The sequence below is a fragment of the Protopterus annectens genome, chromosome 5.part1, assembly GCF_019279795.1.
Source record: "Protopterus annectens isolate FY-2018-M chromosome 5.part1, PAN1.0, whole genome shotgun sequence".
Taxonomy (NCBI): Eukaryota; Metazoa; Chordata; order Ceratodontiformes; family Protopteridae; genus Protopterus; species Protopterus annectens.
The window spans coordinates 173,657,125-173,679,186 of record NC_056736.1 but is presented as its reverse complement, the minus strand read 5'-3'; positions in this window follow the sequence as shown (position 1 = coordinate 173,679,186).

Sequence of the window (22,062 nt, the reverse complement as noted above, 5' to 3'; positions counted from 1 at the left end):
TTTTGCAGATGGGACCACCTCTATGGTTGACTTTGTTTGGCTTATGATTTTGAATGCTGTTTTATCAAATGTGCAAGCCCTGGAGGGAGCGAAGAGAAGAATTTTGGATTTATTAGAGTTTAGAGAGAGATGATTTTGGTGCATCCAGTTCTCAGTAGTGGAAAAAGCTATTTGGGTTTTTGTCAGTAGTTCGGGAATGTTGGAGGCGGCGCAGACTAAGGTAGAATCATCTGCGTATTGGATGACTGTTGTGTCTGGGATGGCAGAGTGAAGGTTATTTATGAAGATGTTGAAAAGCATGGGTCCAAGGATGGACCCCTGGGGAACACCAGTGGGTGTAGGTAAGAAGGAGGAGGTAGAGTTGTTCCATTTGACAGCTTGGGATCTATCTGATAAGTAGCTAGAGAACCAGGATAGAGTATCAGGGGAGAGATGAAGGTTTGATAGATGAAAGAGAAGGTGTTTGTGAGAGATGGTGTCGAAGGCTTTAGACAGATCTAGCAGTACAGTGGAAACTAGTAACCCAGAATCCCTGGCTTGGTTGACTGTTTCTAAGAACAGTAATAGTGCTGTGTCCAGGGCGGAAACCATGTTGGGTGGGTGTTAGGAGGTGGTTATGGATTAAGAAAGGCATGAGTTGGTGGTGGACGCATTTCTCTAGGATTTTTGATAAAGGTGAGAGTAGGGCAATTGGGCGAAAGTTGGAGATATTTGTGTTTTTGCCTCCTTTATGAAGTGGGAGAATGTAGGCTGATCTCCAAAGCATAGGAACATATGACTCTTTTATAGATCTGTTAATTAAGATGCTGATAGGGAGAGCAATACCTTCGGCAGCACATTTAAGGAAAGAGGAGGGGATGTTATCAGGGGCATTAGTGCATGGCTTTAGTTTAGATAAGAGTCTTTATGAATATAGTTGAAACAGGTTTCAGCTGGAAACTGGGAGGACAGTTAGAGGGTTGTTGGGAGTAGAGGAAAGAGAGTTGGATGTATTATTGTTGGGGAAGGATTTGGTAAGATTAGCTATAGATTCCGTGAAGAATTTGTTGAAGAGAGCTTAGATCTGAGTCAGTTTTACTTGGGTCTGGGCAAGGGTTATTTTAGATCCTGGGTGGAGAAGGGAATTTACTGATTTCCAGAACTGTTTGGGGTTCTTATTTTGGTTGGACTGTAGTTTGTAGTAGTAGTTCTTTTTGTCCAGGGTGATTAGTTTTTTAGCTAGGTTGCGGAGTTGGGTGTATTGGAGCAGGGAAGAAGGGATTTTATTTTTCTGGTATAGCTTCCAAGATTTGTCCCTTTGATGCATGACTTGTTTTGTTTCTTTGGATAGCCGGGGGCAGAGTTAGCTTTGACTCGTTTGTTTCTTGGAGGAGCTAGGGAGTTCAGAGTATTTAGGAAGATAGAGTTAAACAGGACTCTGTAGGACAGCTGACCATTATTTGCTGTTAATCAGAGTCTCTGTAATTGATGGCAGGTGTGTACCCAATAAGATGTACTGCTGTAATTATATCAAAATCTGCCTCAACACAGTAGTAGCTTCTGCTTGTGCACACATATGCATCTAGGTTGCTGTACTATTATGTGTCATTATTGTTCCCCTAACAGATTTGTTTGCTTTACAATTGAATTGTACAGGTTATAGGTCATATGAAAGGTTGGAATTATTTTTAAATTGTCTGTTGTGCTCTCATTTTTGTATATCACAAATACCTGACATTCTAACAGGTGTGTACGCCATTTATATACACTGTATACCACTAATTTATACAATATGACCATAGTTTTGGACCAGTGTTCCCCCATTTTGTCAGTCTTTGTCCAGATGTCCTGCAATGACAGGTGGTGAGGTATGCTACAGATATGTGACATCTCCTGCAAATAGGCCCCTGTGATGACCACAGTGATGCAATGCAGTAAACACCACCACAAGTGAACATGCAGATATTGTCAAACAGCTGAGTATAACAGTCGTGTACATGGTCACATGCATTAACTTTAGCATGCCTGGGGTACTGGTGAGCCACAACAGAAAAACTCCCATACTTACTGGCTTCAGGCTGCTGTCCCATGTGCAAACCAGAGGGACCTATGTAGATGTGAGGGAGAGGTATTGTCAGCAGATTCACAGTAGCCATTGGTACAAGATGAATGCTACTTTTCTGCAAAGGTACAGTACACATTATGATATTACACAATTTTCTGTCCTTCACCATAGATGTGCACTTGTGTGCATTACTAAACCCCAACCACTAATCCAGTTTTCACTGACATATGCATCTAGCGACTCTATAGAAGACAGTTTAAATTCTACATCATTACATTGATGTGCACTTTGGCCTTACCAGGATGCTCCTCGACCAGTTGCCTGGGTACCACCCACCTCCACAACTGCTGTTTCCCGTGTTTGAGGTTGTTTGGGGTCTACTCCAACGTTGGCAAGGAGCTCCTCTGTCACTGTAAGTAGGGCCTGTGTGGCTAGAAACCCCACTGGTAGCAGTATGATCCCTCGCTACAGTACCAGCCCTTTGCCGGGCATGACATATCAGGTCAGTTGCTCTATGCCTGATCTGATCATATGTGCGTCCATGGTGGCCCAAGATGTTCACTCTGTGGACAATCTCATCCCACAGGGCAATCCGCTCCCACAGATTTTCCCAGCTATGGCCAAATAGTATGGCATAGTTTAAGATTACAGCTTCTGTGATTGCTGCTGTCTCCGCATCGGTGTAAGGTGGTTGCCGCTGCATGGCACTTGGAAGACATAAACCGGGAAACACATAGCAGGACCTCAGGCATTGCCCAGAGTTCTTTACAGAGCCAGCACATGAATATTGACCATCATTAGCCACCACTTACAAACACATAATACCCCTGTACCTAGCAGCACTGTATGAACATGCATTGTACTCCTGGTACTGTACTCCTGGAGGTATACTGTTGCCTGGCCCCCATATGTGTTGTGCATTTCTAACACATCAGTGGGATGATGTGAGGGTTTAAGTCAACAACTAGTGGGAAGTAACTAGGTTTTGGACTTGGGCTATATCAGTCAATATATGTTAGAACAGAAAGGAGGGTGTTACTGCAGCAACTGTTTCAGCTTATCTACTCCAGTATTTGAGATATATTTTTATTTTCATGTCTTCCACCCTCCACTTTGTCAGGCTTGGTCCAGATTCATTGCACTAAGGGGTTCTGAGCATACCTCTCAAGTGGCCAGATTGTTGAGCGGTTAATGTTGTTGCCTCCCAGCAAGAGGTTCTCTGGTTCGATTCTTGGCTGGGGTGCCTTCTGTGTGGAGTTTGCATGTTCTCCCCTGCATTTGTGTGGGTTTCCTCCCACATTCTAAAGACATGCGACTGGAGCATTTCTCCCCAGGCCTCTGCTGAAAATAGGCTCTATGGAGTCTAGTCGGACTTTCCTGGTCAACAAATGTTAAATAAAAAAAAAAAAGTAATAAAATTATGTCAGAATGATCAGGTTTATTGCTCATATTTCAGGTCTGTTCCACACATTCCTTAGTTGTATTTATCTGGTACATCAGTGTGGTGATGTCAAGATTCCTGTCATTAAGTGTTGACATACATTTCATTTTCTGAACTCATCCTTCAGAACATGTATGCTGAAACTTACCTGTTGCACTAGCAACATTCAGCATTTATAAGAGCAATATTTACATTATGTCCCTAGTTTTGACCCATTGTCCCCCCATTTTCACAGACATTGGCCAGAATTCTTGCAGTAAGAGGTTGAGAGGTATGGTGCTGAGGTATGACTCCACTACATGTTATGAGCATATATAGATATATATATATATATATATATATATATATATATATATATATATATATTACAAGTATATATTTTATATGTATATCTCTATAAATAGTTGTGTATACTTGCTCATATTTATCTCACCATACATATCTTATATGTGTATATTTATATATAAACATGACTGATTCCACAGTTTTTCACTACTATTCAATACTTATACTGAATGATATATTTGAAAAAGCAACAGAGATTCTTACAGCTCAGAAGGTGTAGAGGTACATTGCTCTGACTAGTGTGTACAATCAATCCTGGGATTGAGACTTAGCAGGGTTGATATAACAATATGAGAGATAGCTAGGGATGTGCAGGATGGGAGTAGGGAAGGGCCATACCTGTCCATTTCTTCTACAGCAACAGCTGTGCACTTCTACAAAATTTGGAGGTAAATTTGGACACTCAAACCCCTGAGAGAGGGGTGAGGACAACAGTAATGTCTTGTCAAGCTAATTGGACTGGATTACATGTGTCCATTGGACATGTGTGCAAAATGGACAGCTATGTATGAGGCATAATTTTTTTTTTGGAACAGCTTGCACTTTTTAAGGTGAGAGTGGGATGTTCGAGAAGGATAGTAGGTATAATTGGGGAGGTAAGTTGGGTAGGAAGATAGACATGATCAGAGGTGCCGGAAGCTGTTGAAAACTGGGGGGGTGGAGGGTGAGAGGGGCACTTAGTTTTCTAAAAAGGGCAGTTTTTTATAACTATTTGTTACCACAACATAGGCTCACTTGGAGGACTTTTTAAGCTTAGCCAATTCCCTTTTGGTGCTTGATTCTTGAATTAACATTTTCTGATTGGTCTTACCTATCCCATGGCTGATAATTGTATATTAGCCCTAGTGAGAATAACTGTGATCATTCCATAGATAATTTGAGGGGACCTATATAAGGGATTCAGCATTTAGGAACTGCCACTATCCATTTGTGGCATGAGGGGCAATTGTAGAGTATATTTTCTACTGCCCATCCTTAAATCCAAGTTGCATTTGAATATGGATGGATGAGCTTTGTTTTATTTTATGGATAGTTTGTTCTGGAACAGTGGTAGCCTCTGTGGTATATATCCATTCTCCACAACATTCAGGCCCATGAAAAATAGGTACAAATCTGTTCGCTGATTAACGTAAAATTTGCACAACCCCACCCACTACAATGGAATTGTGGGATACAACTTTCAAATGCAAACTGAAGAACAGAGCCAAAATATAGCAACAAAGTCCCCCTGCAGCCATTCCAATGTTCCATTACCTGGCTATTTCACCCCATTTACCATAAACACTAATGTGTGCGTACTGCTTTACTTCTACAATGATTATTTGGATTTTATTTTTGACATTTTATAGCACAATGCACAAACACTAACAGATATCTGCTAAAACGAAGCAATACTTTCTCACAATGAAAATAGACTTTGCATTAAAACTTCTCTGCCCTTGAAACTCACATTCATTGAAACAGCAATAAAACCCACACCAGATCCAAAGAAAATGCATCTGGCCAGTGGTGGATAAAGACTGACTTTCGGCTGTTTTCAAATCAGAGGCCCCTTGCGCACAAAACAAGAAACATACATGTATTCTTTGATACACCTTCCTGACTTTATTAAATTATATTCCTTGTATAATACAGCACACTTGTTAGACTTAAGTTAGAGTCCATTTTAAATGTATTGTTTGAACATTTTTCCAGTAGGCAATGAATCAAAATGCATGCACCAGTAATGACAAAACTGCCCTATTCAGAACATTTCCATGATAACAGTCTACTTCTACACACGATATATGTATATATATATATATATATATTAATATATATATATATATATATATATATATTAATATATATATATATATATATATATATATATATATATATATATATATATATATATATATATATATATATATATATATATATATATATATATATATATATATATATATATATATATATATATATATATATATATATATATATATATATATATACAAATACAGAATCACAGTAATGTAAGCCACAGGCATGTTGCACAGCTTCTTGCACTTATTTTCAATGGGGGGGGGGGCAAAAGGGCAAACACCAGGGATACATTTTAAACATTGCTTGCATAATTTTGGAAAGTTGCTTGCATAAAATGTTGTGGTATCACTGTAAATTGTTAGCATAAAAGGTTTTGTTTTACTGCTCCTGAAAACCAGAGATTTAATGAGGAACAAAACAAAACTGTGAGACATAAATTCACAAGTGATGGTTGCTAGGGACTTTAGGCTCTTTTTATCTGCACCCAAGGTACAGGGTTTGAGCATGTGTACCTCTAGCCACCAGATGTATTCTGTTGGGGGCATTTAGACACACACACTCCCCTGAAGACAGTACCTTAGCTCTGCATGCAGACATCCGCATGGCAGTTATCCCCAGCTCTGCAGTTTTTAACATTTGATTCAGTGACATTTCCTTTGTAGTAGCTTCTTGTGCTTTTGTATGAAACTTGATAAAAATAAAACACAATATAGAAACGTGGCTTACATCTGATATAGTTTTTAGCACTTTCAAGACTTTTGCTTAGCATCTGTATGTGATTTTGTGCCATTTAGTCCTGCTGTGACCTACATCTACCTCACTGTTCTTATTTAAATGTTTATTCTGCATTATATTTATCCTTATCTGATGTATAGATACCGAATCTTACTTTTAAGTAGCTGTTACAGTATATACCTATTATAGAAATTAACTGATCCATATAATTCTGCTGCTTTTCAGAGATTTCAGTTATCTTATTTTGGCTGTCTTGCAGTCTGATGTCATTTATTTTTTTAGTTAGTTTATTTAACATTTTGTTGACCGGGAAAATTCGACTAGGACAGAGCCTGTTTTCAGTGGAGGCCTGGGAGAAACACTCCAGATGCATGTCTTTAGAATGTGGGAGGAAACTGGAGTACCTCTTGTGGGAAGAGCATGCAGCCTCCACACAGAGGGCACCCCAGCTGAGAATCAAACCTGATAACCTCTTGCTGTGAGGAGAAAGCATTAACTGCTGCATCACTATGCTGCCCATTTATGAGTTATTAATTGTATGAAGTGATGCTTCATGAACTTTTCAGTCACCGTACTCTAACATATATAAAATTTATAAATAAATAGTCAAAGGTAACAGTCCACTCGATAAAAGAGACCAAAATCTGTTCCCTTAGGCTCAGATTTGTAATACTGGCACTCCAAAAACTATGATAAAACTTTGATAAAAAACTCCTTTATTTAAACATAAACTTCAAACGTGAGTTAAGCGCTTTCATCGAAAATACTTAGACCTCCTCAGAACTGAATCACCTCTTGTCCATTGAGTTTATATACTACATACATTTCCAATTATTTAATTAATTAATTGAATATTGAAGTTATACATTGTTTTAAAGTGCCAGTGTGCCTATTGATAAAGTGCTTTATATAAGTGCCCTTTTATACATAAAAAATACCTTTTAAAATTCATTAAAACATTACATGTTAAGCTGTGCTGTCCACATATAATCATTTGAATTTCCTCTTGTATTTAAAAATAAACTTGTTGATAAAATACAATTCCATACATCAGTGTTAGACCTTATGAGTTAAATCACAACTACCCTCATATTTCCCCTACCCCATATTTGCTAGGATGGGTTTTATAGAAATATGATTATTTAATCCTGGCGGGGTAGATGCGTCTAATTTTACTTGCCATTTGGTCTCCAGCTCCCCTAGTTTCGTTTTAATATTTCCCCCCTAGGGTTCACTTTGGCTAATTCCACAATACCAAAGTGGAACATGTTACAGCCCTTGCTTTCTTCCAAATGCCTCCATAAAGCATTTTTAGTGTCCTTTTTCTTAATACAGTAATAATGATCGTAAATTCTCTCCCTCAATGTTCTGTCTGTCTTCCCTATATAATAACTAGGACACTTAGAGCATTTAGCAAGATACACTAGGTGGGAAGTTCTACAATTACCCTTCCTAAATTTTATCAAAGTCCCTAGTCTGTCTTCAAGTTTCACACTAGTTGCTGGAAAGATGTACCTACACTGTTTACATGTCCCACATCTAGTTGTTCCTTTCCTATCCTCCAACTCTATCTTATTATCTATTTTCTTTTCCAATTCGAATTTCAAATTACCCCCATTCCTTGACACAAATCTGGGTGTGGGTCCCACTATACCCCCTATCTTCTTGTCCATTTTTAATATGTTCCAGTATTTAACAATTATTTCCTTTACATTGTTAGTCCAAGGTGTATATTGGAATATACATGCCCTAGTATAATCCAAGGGTGCATCAACCATTGGTTTTTCAGAGTTGCTTGCTTTAATTAGGGGTCCTTTCCCCAACAATGGAATATATTTTCTACCCCATTCGTTCATCACATACCTTGTTGTGTCTTCAACCATCCATTTTGGATATCCCCTTTGTATGAACATGTTCTCTATCCCCTGTAACTCAATAACCAGGTCTTCATACTCAGATGTCATCCTGGCGGCTCTAATACATTGCCCCTTGATTATACTTTTTTTCTGTGTAATAGGATGTGAACTAGTATATTCCAAATACCCATTACTGAAACTTTCTTTCCTGTATATTTTAGATTTCAATTTCCCATTCTCCACCATAATTAATGTGTCTAAGTAGGGCATAGCTAGTGAATCTACACTGAACGTAAATTTAAGGTCATTGCTCCGGGAGTTTAGGTAGGCCATAAATTCTTCCAACTCGTCCCGGGGCCATAAATTCTTCCAACTCGTCCCAGAGCCTTAAATTCTTCCAACTCGTCCCGAGTTGGAAGAATTTATGGCCTACCTAAACTCCCGGAGCAATGACCTTAAATTTACGTTCAGTGTAGATTCACTAGCTATGCCCTACTTAGACACATTAATTATGGTGGAGAATGGGAAATTGAAATCTAAAATATACAGGAAAGAAAGTTTCAGTAATGGGTATTTGGAATATACTAGTTCACATCCTATTACACAGAAAAAAAGTATAATCAAGGGGCAATGTATTAGAGCTGCCAGGATGACATCTGAGTATGAAGACCTGGTTATTGAGTTACAGGGGATAGAGAACATGTTCATATAAAGGGGATATCCAAAATGGATGGTTGAAGACACAACAAGGTATGTGATGAACGAATGGGGTAGAAAATATATTCCATTGTTGGGGAAAGGACCCCTAATTAAAGCAAGCAACTCTGAAAAACCAATGGTTGATGCACCCTTGGATTATACTAGAGGATGTATATTCCAATATACACCTTGGACTAACAATGTAAAGGAAATAATTGTTAAATACTGGAACATATTAAAAATGGACAAGAAGATAGGGGGTATAGTGGGACCCACACCCAGATTTGTGTCAAGGAATGGGGGTAATTTGAAATTCGAATTGGAAAAGAAAATAGATAATAAGATAGAGTTGGAGGATAGAAAAGGAACAACTAGATGTGGGACATGTAAACAGTGTAGGTACATCTTTCCAGCAACTAGTGTGAAACTTGAAGACAGACTAGGGACTTTGATAAAATTTAGGAAGGGTAATTGTAGAACTTCCCACCTACTGTATCTTGCTAAATGCTCTAAGTGTCCTAGTTATTATATAGGGAAGACAGACAGAACATTGAGGGAGAGAATTTACGATCATTATTACTGTATTAAGAAAAAGGACACTAAAAACGCTTTATGGAGGCATTTGGAAGAAAGCAAGGGCTGTAACATGTTCCACTTTGGTATTGTGGACATAGCCAAAGTGAACCCTAGGGGGGGGAAATATTAAAACGAAACTAGGGGAGCTGGAGACCAAATGGCAAGTAAAATTAGATGCATCTACCCCACCAGGATTAAATGATCATATTTCTATAAAACCCATCCTAGCAAATATGGGGTAGGGGAAATATGAGGGTAGTTGTGATTTAACTCATAAGGTCTAACACTGATGTATGGAATTGTATTTTATCAACAAGTTTATTTTTAAATACAAGAGGAAATTCAAATGATTATATGTGGACAGCACAGCTTAACATGTAATGTTTTAATGAATTTTAAAAGGTATTTTTTATGTATAAAAGAGCACTTATATAAAGCACTTTATCAATAGGCACACTGGCACTTTAAAACAATGTATAACTTCAATACTCAATTAATTAATTAAATAATTGGAAATGTATGTAGTATATAAACTCAATGGACAAGAGGTGATTCAGTTCTGAGGAGGTCTAAGTATTTTAGATGAAAGCGCTTAACTCACGTTTGAAGTTTATGTTTAAATAAAGGAGTTTTTTATCAAAGTTTTATCATAGTTTTTGGAGTGCCAGTATTACGAATCTGAGCCTAAGGGAACAGATTTTGGTCTCATATATAAAATTTACTTGATTATTTGTGTTCTTTTTTTTTTCCTGCTCTGCAAATGAAACAGTTGTTCTTAAGTTCAGCACATGGTGGTGTTTCTGTTGAATCCTCATATACTCCACACTGTACAATTTACAGGGTATCCTTGTGGTTGGTAAATCCATCAAAGAAGTATATACATTGTTATTTATTTGTCTTGGTCATCATCATTCTATAGGTGACTGACCATCCTACTTCATGATGAATCTTACTGTAAGATGAAGACTTGCTAAACTTCTGCAAACTTTCTGCTGGAGACTATCTGTCTAAATATGGGGAAAAAGAAAAACAGTCCAACTTATTTCCCTTCATATTTATGAGCTCTCCTTCATTCCACAGGTTGGAGCTGAGAATGAGAATAAGGAAGCTTAATGGGCTAAGCTGATCATCTTATATCTTTACAGAATTAGAAACTTCTTATGGTTTCAAGTTCTTGGGTGAAGATTCAGAACACCCCTAATCAAAACCTGTACTTCCATAACCATTTGCCAAGGTTAAGGTTACAGAGAAGCCCATACCCATAGTAAGGAAAATTGTGAAAGGGTCTTAAAAAAAACATAAGTATATAATAAACAGCAGTCTGAGCAACTATATTAGCTGTCATCTGTTTTTACATCTGGACCATTAGAGTTTATGGGAGGAGGCAGAGCCCATGATTTAAACACTTTTCAGGACCCATCAAAGAAATTAACATGCTTCCTTTTTCATGAAGCTGGACCTAACACAGATGAGGACCAAGTCTCATACTAACCTACCCTGGGCCCATCTATTGTAATGGGCACATAGGAATTGGTAAGACAGCCATTGGTGTTTTATGCACCAGTGCCTGTCCACAATCAGAGTGAGCGGATGCCATTTAATGTGGTGTTAAGCTTTCCATTGTTGACTGGGAATAATCAGTTGCTTGTAACTCAGCCAATGTTTTGTCATCACTTGTTCTACTTGCCTGGCTTTTCTGAGTTAGCTAGGCTGTCAGATAGAAGGCTCAGACTATTGTCTTGTCTGACCCATTCAAAGTGTTTCTCATCTTGGCTTCTTCCAAGATTGTGCCCTGTTGGCTCATTTGGGGTGATGGGCTTAAATGCAGAACATAGTAAGTGAGATTCTAATGTGTGATCATTAATGTGCAGTTCCTCAATTTTGTATTTAAAGATTAAGATTATACCATCTCGAGAATTTCTCAAGCTGCACCAGTCATGCAGTTAGTATATGTAAATAGAAGGGGTTAGGGTACATAACTTCCCATGTTAGGAGTCACAGGGTGGCAAACACCCTCTCCTGCAGAAATCCCTTTTCACTGTTTCTCTTTTCAAATGCTGATTTTGACTAAAGTGTAATCTTTTGTGATCATACATATTAATCACAGAGGATTTGTATTTCTGTCATGGTGTTTATGTGCCTGAGGACCTCAGCATTTCAGGCGTTTCAAACAGAACCTACAGGGCCTTGGATGTCACTCAGCCAGACTGTACAACTGATTTTACACAACTTATACTGACACACAAATCTCTGGAACTGTCATGGAAAGCAAAAGAAGAAAGATACACACACACACACACACACACACACACACACTGACAACACATATGCATACACACTCTACCTTTTTAATGAATAGCATTGATGGTTCAAATGAAAGATACCTAGCAAAACAATGCTGAGCATCTCTTCACCTGTTTCTTTCACCTATTTTTTTCATTGCCGTCTCTGCCCTTATGGATTATTTCCTTCATTCTTCAAGTTCGAAGACAGTGTTAACTAGACATTTTCACTACTTAGCTGCAGGTCTGGATGCCCTGTTGAGAAGTACTCCAGATGATTCAAAAAGCCACGAATTAACCTGCAAGACCTACTGAGTTTCTAGAATGCTTCAGTAATTGGTGGAAATATTTAACATTTTCCCTGAGTCATGGTCATTTAAGGAGCATTTTAAGGATATCATTAGGATGACCAGAGGGTTACCTGACACTCATCCTTTTATTCCAAAAGCAAGCTGGATATAATCACCTCTTGAAGGTATAAAATGTTTATCTGAAAGTTCTGTTTTATAGGTTCATGGATTAGTACTAGGCTAACTGCCCTTGCGGGCCATTTTAAGCCTAGACAATTACCTTATGTGAGAAACAAACCTTGCACCTTGTGTCTGTAAGGTGAATACCCTAACCTTTATGTCAACCACATTTTAGCACTGGGTTCTAAGCTGTCCAAGAAAAACAGCCTTGAGCCATGGTTCATTTTTCCAAACCCACATGCATTGATTGTGGCTGTAGATAAGCTGGGGAAAATTCTCTGTTTTTAACCTTGTCATTCAGAGCCTTGGAGTATGCTGGATACATGTTGTTTTTTGAATATTTGCTCCTCAGACAAGCTCTTTTGTAGAATTTCATTCATTGCAGTATTTATGAGCATTGGAACAGCATCTGAGTGTGTCACAAAACCATTCACTAACACAACTTGGACATTCTACAGTGCCTTCAGTGTGGCAGGCGTAACTGTGACAACAGGAGTCTCTATCAGATGACATATTTAGCTGCAGCTCTTCTCTTTTGGAGGGTGTAAATAATATGATCAGGAACACACTGTTTATACTACCAGGTAAGGTTTGACAGTGATATGTAAGCTACAGTTAAGTGACTATGGGAATTGATTTACAACCTGTCAGATATGGAAATATAAACCACACATCTAAGAAGGAATTATACATTGCTTGCAGATAGAATTATCTGTTTTCTAAACACAGGGTTTTATGTCAGCCAAGGTGACAATAACAGCAGTGGGTTTTAGCCCTTGCTGTCCCTTTTAGGGTCCATCATTTTTCAGATAGGCTATGAAGGAAAACATTCATGCTGTATGAGAAATCCTGGAGTTTTCTCAACTCCAGCCATAACAGATGGAAAATAATTTCTTTAATCACCCAAAGACATGGATATCCATCTCACTGGACTTTTGCCAGTTAGAGATCACTAAAAATGCAGTAGTTTTGAGCTTCCTTCACTCTATATAACTAACCCTGGGGATGCACTAATTTAGGGGAAGGGGAAAATACTGTTTAAAATAGATGAATTTGTAAATTTGATCATTTTTTACACACGCATACCTGAAGACAGTACCTTAGCTCTGCATACAGACATCCACATGGCAGTTATCCCCAGCTCTGCAGTAAAGAATGGCTGCAGCAGTTAAATCTGCTGCTGAATGCCCGAACGGCAGTTATCCCTAGTTCACCTTAGCTCTGCAATCAGACATCCGATCGGCACGGCAGTTATCCCCAGCTCTGCAGCAAAGAGTGGCTGCAGCAGTTAAATCCGCGGCTGAATGTCTGCCCAAAGAGAGTAAAGACATCTGTGGCTGAATAATGAATGGCAGACTGCAGTTAAATAAAGAAATCCACAAGAACAAACTGCAGTTAAATAAGAAAGCCATGACTGCATAAGAGAACAAATTCAAACAGGCGCACGGTCATTGTGCACATGATGACGAGTTGGGATGGTCACAAGTGCTGCAAACGTGGGGGGTGCCCCTCCCCCCTTACTCTATGGTTCCGGCACCCATGGACATGACAGACAAGACAGCAGACAGGGGCAGTATATGACACATGTGTTGGGTAAACACCTTGGATGGGGAGGGTGCTTGGGAATTAGACACCCATGAGCCCCCAAATGGATACAGTGGGACTGAGGTCCCCACCTATGGGCAGGCACCACTGCACCTTCACGGCCCCAAAGGTGGATGTGCTGGAGGCTGAGCAAGAAGGGCATGCTGACCCTCAAGATGCACAACATGGCCATCACACTGGCATAGCTGATCTCCAAACTCCTTTCGGATCTCACTATGCAACAAACCCCAGGACCTGACTATGGGTGATGGTGTCCTGTCTGCACCTGCTCCCAGGGGGATGGGCCCATCCCCTGGGGTGGTACCACCCAAAGGTGGTGCAGGACCAGCAGACAAAGACATCACAGGTTGGGTCCCAGATGTGCTGGGCCCTGATGCCATGGCCAGATGAGGCGGGGCAGGTGGATCTGCTGGGATCGGCCTTCCCAGATGTGCTATGGTATTGAGGTTTTACAACATATGTTGGTTAGTAATGAACAAAACATTTCAGGATTAGTTATAACAGCATGCATGGGTGTTCCAATTGACCCCATAAAACAGATTTGAAACAGTTGCATAGCAAACAGAACACATGCATATATGGAACCACACTGGACATTATAACAGCATGCAGGTTATATTGATAGCAACAGGCTACCAATGATCATATTTGAACAGGAATCATTAATAATCAAACATTTAAATATTTGTAGAACAATAGGACACATGTCCCAACAGTAGGTTTGGTGAAAAACAAACCTGTTGATATATGTGCATAGATTATTGGTACCGATAGGGTGGGGGAGAGAGAGAAATGTCAATTAACAACATATAGGCTTCAATTGCTCAAAACTGTAATGATCATTACTCTCCAGGTATGACCTCACTTTACATCTACCTATGGCCTTGGGTTGGGCATTGGTATGTTTGTACACAGTGTATTAATAATGCCTTTCTAAGACTGATATGAACATTCCCTTACCTGGCAGACCTATGGAGGAAATGTCTGTTAACACTACCACCCATATTCACATAGTCAGTGTTACATATGTGCACTCATACTGTGTGTGTGTGCTACTGCTATACTCGGCCTTGATTTATATCAGTCACCCTGGGTGTTGGCAGCAATGATTACTAGCCATGACAGCATGACACTTGAGGAACATTTATCGGAGGAAACTACTTGGTGTATGTACTTATCTTGCTGTCATTTGCGGGTGGCTGTTGTACACAATGTATAAGTACAGCCTTCTTACAGCTAATATATACCTTTTCTCAACTGGCAGACCTGTGAAGGAAATTTCTGTTAACACTACCTGACAGTTTCTACACATATTTCTTGGTGAAATCATGCATACAGCTTGCTACCACTCCCGGGATTTGAACCATGCCTGTTTGTGCAGAAAAATAAAACAAGTCTGTGTTTCATCAGAACAAGTTATTGAGGAACTGCTATTTTTTGTTTGACTGTTTTCTGCTTAATACTCTCTTGGTTGTACAATCTGACCTTGTAGATCTAACATTCATGCACGGTAGATAGTTTCTTAAACTGTGTATTCATACTTTGACATAGTACAGTCTGTGAAATATTGGTTAACACAACATTACTATCCAGTTATCAGGTCTTGGTCCATGGAACATTTCATATAGTTAATCTCCTGTTTTACAACTCCACAATCTTTGTAAGATGAGCCTCAGTTATTTAATTTTTTTCAGAGCCATAGTTGCTATGCAGAACCTGTACACATTTAGAGTCATACCACCACATACGAAAGTAAACACAACCAGTCTGGGGTTTTGAGTTTTATTGATAGGTACTGACACTTTTATTGATATATACCCTGTACGTCACTATTACTCTGCTAATATCTCATTTATTCAGTACAAACAATACACATTTGTAAATACTGACAGATGAAATTCTACTCCTTTCTATTTATTTGCCACAAAACACAAGCCTCTTAACTTCCCTTAAGGACTCCTCTTGAACCTCTTGTAAGAACAGATCCAAAAACAAAAAAAACAAGAGTCCAAACTTGCCGTAATATTTTATTATAAAATGTAAGCGCTTTCAGGTTAAAAAACCCTTCATCAGACAAACTTCACATAACCTTGACAGTCTTTAAATACTAAAACAATTTAAAAAACAACCAGTCACTTTCTATACTTGACCTGCCTTTTCTTTAGGGCTGGTTTTAAAGGCACAGAACTATTTAACAGAGGTGTGTTATCAGCAGCCAACTGTATGATCAATCTTAATTCTGCATACTCTGTATCATTAACAATGCCCCTCCCCTTTTATCATCTGTGCAACATGCAGAACCAGAAAAACAAAAGTGTGATCTGGAAAGCTGGAAACATGCTGGTATAATGTATTGTGTTTATCCTTCTGTCTAATGGATGACAAGTGGTGCAGTATTCTTGTTTTTAACTTAAAATTAGTTTTTCCAACATAAAAACTCGGTCATGACTTACAGCTTGCCAAATAAACCACATTCTCTGTGTGGCAATCTACATAAAACTCAAATGCATATTTTTTGTTTGTAACAGGATATATAAAGTAATTTAAACCATTCGCATTTGAACATGCTTTACAATGTCTGCAGGGAAAGGCCCCTGTTCTCATGTGTGCAGAGGAAACACTGTTAGCCTTCTTATTTTTTAACCCAGGTTCTATGTATAGCATATCTTTTATGTTACTATTTTGCTTGAAAGTAAATCTAGGTTTCTCATCTAAAATATCTTTCAGGTGACTATCACTTCTTAGTATCTTCCAGTTTTGCTTAATATCACATATCCCATACACATTATTACTATAACGTAGCATTACCTTCGGATTTTTGTCATATTTATCAGATGACTTCAACTTATCTCCCTGCTGTTCTTTATTATCAGAAAACCATGGTCTTGCCCTGGCTTCCCTACTGGATATTATGCTGTTCTTAGTTTTTTCTAAGTTTGCCTTTGAGTATCCCTTTTCTTTAAGATGTTCATTTAGCACATCAATTTATTTGTGAAACTCATTATTATCTGTGCACAGCCGAGAAACTCTATATCCTTGGCCTTGCATAATATTATGAAAAGTATGCCTAGGATGCATACTACGTGCATTCAAATAATGATTTCTCCAACATGGTTTCCTATGCAGAGTGATGTCCAGTTTTCCAGTTACATTTTTATTTAACGTGACATCTAAGAAGGCAATGGTCTCATTGCTGTGCTCCACTGAAAACCTGAGAAAATCTGCAGTTTTATCCAGATAATCAACGAAATTCAGCAGTTTATCACTGCCCTGTTCCCACAACCAAAACATATCATCAACAAATCTGGCATAAAAAAATACTGAAGTCTTCCGTAGATGTTCACATTTAAAAATGTATTTATCTTCCCAGAAGGCTAACACTAAGTTAGCATAAGCGTTGGCACAAGGTGTGCCCATGGCAACATCCTGTACCTGCCTATAGTGTGTTCCATTGCTAAGAAAGATGTTATTTTCTAACACCAATGCAAATGCTTCCAGAATTAAAGTATTGGTGTTCTCATCATATATATTAACTGTATGCAGTACCTCGTCCACTGCCTTTATCCCAAATTAATTTGTGATGACCGTGAACAGACTATTGACATCCATGGTTACCATCAATACATTCTTCAAATCTAAAGTTTGGCATGCATCATACAATTTTGATAAAAATTGTACAGAGCCTTTCAAAATCCTAGGAAAATGAGCAAGCAGATTTTTCAACTTTGCTTCTACCCACATAGACAAATGTTCAGTAACCCCTCCCCTCCCTGAGACTATGGGTCTCATCGGTGGGGGTAGGGTATTTTTATGCATTATTGGTAGTGCTTTAAAAACAGGAATTACTGGATGTTCAATGCTTAGAAATACATACAAATCATCATCTAACACTCCATTTATTCTTAAAGCCCTTAACTTCTTGCCTACATTGCATATATATTGCTTAACCATCAAAGGTGAAAGACTTCTGTAAGTATTAATATCACTAGTTAGGGCATCCAAAGATTTTGTATATGCTGTGGCATCCATAACTGCAACAGCTCCACCCTTATCAGCTGGTTTGATAACCAATCTATCATCATTCATTAAATCTAGCAATGCTTGCCTTTTCAAATAAGTTAAATTTGGAAACCTGCATGTTGCATTGCCAAGATAAAGTCTTATTTCATCCTCACAAGCTTTTAAAAAAGTAAGAACTGTGGGGTGCATTACTGGTACAAAAGTACTCAGATGTTTCATAACATTAGCATAATGATTATTTCCCTTAAACATGTTATTCAGAATAACATTCCGCCCAAACATGTGCAAATCCAGTATAACTTCACTTAATACTGATGCCCTACTGGGTACAAATGATAATCCTTTTCATAAAACATTAATTTTTTCTTTAGTCAGTTTAACACTAGATACATTACAGTCATTAAAAACAGTCAGTTCATGACTCTCCGCCGTTTCACATCCCTCTGTAAAGAGCGACCTTGCCTGTTTTCTGTTTTCTTCCTTACTGGTACTGGGAAAGTTGGAAAAGTCATGGTGCTGCTCCTTGCTGCAAAAAAAGAAGAAGATGAAGAAGAAGGAAGTGAGGTTTTTGGTCTCGCTCCCATGCTGGTGCTGGGCTGTTTGGTTCCCTGTGTGATGTCATCAGCCCAAGCCATAGTAGAAGTATTGCTATTTGGATCCATGGCAACCATGGAACCTTCTACTGTCATGGTTGTGGCCACCCAGGCATTGTTCATATTTTGTTGAACATTAACATTAATGGGCTCAGTAAACACATCGTTAGTATGTGAATTACTTGCTACTACTGGATTAGACTCAGTTCTAGCCTGTTCACGAGGCCATGTGAAAATACAGCCTATCATGAAATCCTGAAGTCCCTTTGCAGCTTTTTCATCTTTGTTTGCTGCAATTTATTTTCAAACAAGGCTATATTATTCAATACATGAGTAATTTTACACAGATGTTGGTCTGTGTTATAGTGCATTTGTAGATTACTCTAGATCTTTCACCTCACTATGTAGTTCCCTTTTAACAGGTGAATAATATTTTATAAGCAAATTCATAGAACGAAAGCTGGTATCCTATTTATCTGCTGCCAGAGCGCTAGTAAATCAGGGCATGCTTCTCCTTGTGCTGGCATACACAGTTTTCTCATCCCCCTCGGCACTATTTTATATTCCAAGCATGCTTCCATATGAAACCTCTGCTATTGCAAGCATTTCAGCTTCCTTGTAGTATTATCTAAGCAAGTCAAAAGCTCAAAAAAGTCTCATTTAACAGCTCACCTGTGGGTTGACCATTTTCCTGTGTATAGTTCTTCACCAAGTCCATCCCAAGTAAAGGATTTAGACAGCAAGAAACATTGCTTTTAAATTAATCACTTACAGAGCCCAGTGAACGTTTGTGTGGCTGATAATCCAGTTCAACCTCTTCATTCTGCTGTTCAGCCATGTGGAAAGAAGATCCAACAACAAACCAAAATGTAGCAAATCACAAGCCTCTTAACTTCCCTTAAGGACTCTTCTCGAACCTCTTGTAAGAACAGATCCAAAAACAAATGAAACAGAGTCCAAACTGGCCGTAATCTTTTATTATAAAATGTAAGCGCTTTCAGGTTAAAAAACCCTTCATCAGACAAACTTCACATAACCATGACAATCTTTAAATACTAAAACAATTTTAAAAACAACCAGTCACTTTCTATACTTGACCCGCCTTTTCTTTAGGGCTGCTTTTAAAGGCACAGAACTATTTAACCCAGGTAGGTTATCAGCAGCCAACTGTATGATCCATCTTAATTCTGCATACTCTGTATCATTAACAATGCCCCCCACTTTTTTTCATCTGTGCAACATGCAGAACCATAAAAACAAAAGTGTGATATGGAAAGCTAAAAACATGCTGGTATAATGCATTGTGTTTATCCGTCTGACTAATGGATGACAAGTGGTGCAGTATTCTTGTTTTTAATGTACAATTAGTTTTTCCAACATAAAAACTCAGACCTGTTGTTGAGAGACCTGAGTGCGTGTGTAGTATGATGGATTCTGGCCCCTGACAGACAACTATCCATTACTTTTTCCTCATCCAGTCTGATGAGAGGCACATCTGTGTTTCTCAGAATGGATTCTCTTATGACTAATATGCTGGGTTTATGATTAAGCCTTAGTGGTTGTGAGACACAGGTATGTGAACTATGCATAGTATGTGGTGTGGAGGGCTGTGGAGATTGCGTGTTTTTCTGCCTCGGAGGTTTCCTTTGTTTGGGTATCTTTGTTGAGGACCTTCACATATGTGGGTGTGTGCTGTGTAGGTGTGTGTGGTGTTTGAGGTATAGTGATTATGTTGACAACCCAACACAACAGCAGTTGTGTGTGGGAAAAATAAAAATGCAACCAGAGATCAGCAAATATATAAAAGGGGACACAGAAAAGTAAATAATTCAGTCCAACAAATAAATAAAAACAGTGCAGTACACTAGTGCAGTACTGTTATGCAAATTAATAAAAAAATACAGTACTGATAAGCAAATAAATACAACCAGTACAGTACTGATAATAAACACTGAACAGTTAGGTAAAGTACAAAAATATAATTATATAGCTCTGTAATCAGATTGTTTAAGAAACACTTTCCGTCAGGCAGAAATCGAGCTTTAGCAAGATGCTTAGTTTAAACATTTTTCTTTATTTATTTGAGACTGTCCTGCAATGTTGCTTTAAATATTTCCTGTGGTTTTGAACTCCGAGGTCACTGGGAATATTCATTTAGTATTGTCATTTTATTTTATTATTTATTATTAAATATATTTAAACCTTTAATTGTAGCTGATTTGTGTAGAGAAATTTAAGTTTTGAAAGTACTTGCATATTTATTTTGTGACACTTTATGGGCAACTCCTGATAGCCTTGCTCTTGGTCAAACTACCATTTGTGTTAATATTAATATTACAGAGTAAGACTGGAAGCCCTTTGTTAAGAGCCTTAAAGTACCTGATAAGGAGTTGACTGGTGGCATTGAAAACTACCTTATAGTTTGGGAAGAAGGGGGCATAGCTAATAGACCTGTGCCAGCCTTTCCCAGGTATGTGTGTAAATCAAAGCTCAAACAGGGGGTGTGTCAGCTACTTAAGCAGGGACACAAAGCACTGGTTCATAGGTTGGTACTAGGCTATCAGCCCTAGAGCCTATACAAGCCTAGCCATAACAATTCCCTGGCTATTTCCTTCCACACTATTTACTTCCCTGGACCCCTGTCTAGCAGGGCGACTGACGTGATCCCAGGGGTGAATTTTCTTTCTCCCATCCAATCTGGTTGGACAGAGAGGGTAATGGAGGTCTTGGTTTGGTCAATCAGCTGAGATGTCAACTCTATAGCTGTCCTAGTGCGGAGTCTTATTGGGAATCTGGAGAAAGAGAGAGAAACCAGTCCTGGACTGACTGTGGTCTCTGTGTTCTTTAGGGAAATTGCACTCGATGCAAAGAGCTGCATCTGGAAATACTGGGCGTGTACCTGATATCCTCCCAGTGAAAGTCCCCCACTGTTGCCAGTAGTAAGGATTGAGGCTCCTTGATTACTGGTTCAGTGGTGGGGTGTCGCATTACTGTTGCCATCACAGATACATTCTTGAAGGTGTGGTTGTGGGTTGTGTGTCATTCAAACCTCTCAACTGACAATGATTGCTCCTAATTTAAACTACAGGTGTAACACTGTCCCTCTTAACACCTCTAAAAAGTGGTCACTTTTGAGGAAGGTCTGTTAAATTCCCCTTCTAGATTACTGACAAACCATTACAGTTGTACAAGTTCCTGCAAAACATATATAATACCTTACAATCACATATTTTATGTCAATGTCACAGATCAATGGTGATATTATTTTAAATTGTCCATGATTGTTGATGCTTCTGTCTAATGTTCTCCATGTGCCTGCTGCTGTTTGTCCCTGATTAGTTGAGATCTTTGCTGACATTTCAGTCATATTCAAACAACTTATTTTGCACACCTTCACAATATGCACATACCCCTATTGTTTTTACCATCTTTGTTAAATGTCCTCTTCAGTGATCATGTCTGGATGTTTATATCACAATCAGTCATCTCTATTGATATGCAACCCTGTATAACAATCACATAAAATATACTATTTTGTTTGATGATATACATAAGATGCAGAGGAGGTGTAAACAGCAGTATGTACTGTG